The sequence below is a fragment of the Crocodylus siamensis genome, chromosome 3, assembly GCF_052110815.1.
Source record: "Crocodylus siamensis isolate JL-2025a chromosome 3, ASM5211081v1, whole genome shotgun sequence".
Lineage (NCBI taxonomy): Eukaryota > Metazoa > Chordata > Crocodylia > Crocodylidae > Crocodylus > Crocodylus siamensis.
The window spans coordinates 45,153,031-45,154,226 of NC_143397.1; positions in this window are offsets into that span (position 1 = coordinate 45,153,031).

A 1,196-nucleotide genomic window follows, 5' to 3' on the forward strand; every position below is an offset into this window, starting at 1 on the left:
GGCTAGGGCCAGACATTCAAAAAGCTGGAGCCTGAATTGAATCAATCTTTGCAGGTTAATCTAACCTGCCTAAGTTGAACCAATTTGCAAGTGCACAGACATTCCCTCTGGACTGGGGAAAAACAGGCACATGCCTGCAGTTGCTCAGGCCAGGAGCTAGAGGACACTAGAGCATGCCCTCGGCTACAGAGGAGCTGTGCCGGGCGGGTGTGCCCAACCCGGGCAGTAGCCTGGACTGAACTGACCAGGGAAAGAGTTTAATTCCCCCCTCGCTGTCCCACCAGCAGGGACCCAAGGCAAGTTCCGTCAGGCACTCCCCCTCTGCTGCAGCAGTGGGGCTGGGTACAGCCAAACACCAGCCAGCATGGCCCCCTGAGGCAGAGGGGGCAGGGAGGGGGTTATTCCTCCCTCTACTCCTACTTCCCCCTGGGTACTACAGCAGGGTCTGCCCACCATGACTGCTCCCTGCTTGGCACAAGTGGCAAAATAAGCCCCCTCCACTGGATGGTGAAGAGAGGGGGAAGAAGGGAGCTTATTCTGCTGCTTGGCTTGAGCACAGAGCAAGCAGTGATAGCGGTCAGGGTGGGCAGAACCTGCTGTGGTGCCACAGGGGTAGAGGGTGGAATAACCCCACTCCCTGCTCCCTACCTTAGGGGCCCTATCAGTTGGCCTCTGACCCCACCCCTTCCCGGCCACTGGAACAGTGCAAAGGGAGTGAGAGTGATGGGGGCAGCAGCCCCGTCATGATTTTCCTGGAGCACAAGCCCCTTCCTGGGAGGGGAATGCCCACCCTACAGTGCAACCCCCCACTGGGAAGAGGCATATACTTTCTGGATCCTGTGACAGGCTGCTGCTCCAGTGGCAGAGGTCAGGGAGTGGCCAGAGGGCCCCTTAGACAGGGGGACAGGGAGTGGGGCTATTCCCCACTCACTCTGGCATCCAGTGGAGGGGCTTATTCCACTGCTTGCCCCTAGCAGGAGTGAGCAGCAGAGGCAGCTGGGGCAGGCAAACTCAGCTGTGGTCCCGGGTGGGGGGGGCAGTGGCAGTAAAGGAGGAAGTAACCCCATTCTCTGCTCCCTCTGCCTCAGGGGCCCTGCCACTGCAGCAATGAGGGGGGGCACCTGGCAGACCCTGGCTTGGGTCCCTGCTGGTGGGACAGGGAGGGGGCAATTAAACCCCTCCGTGGCCAGTTCATT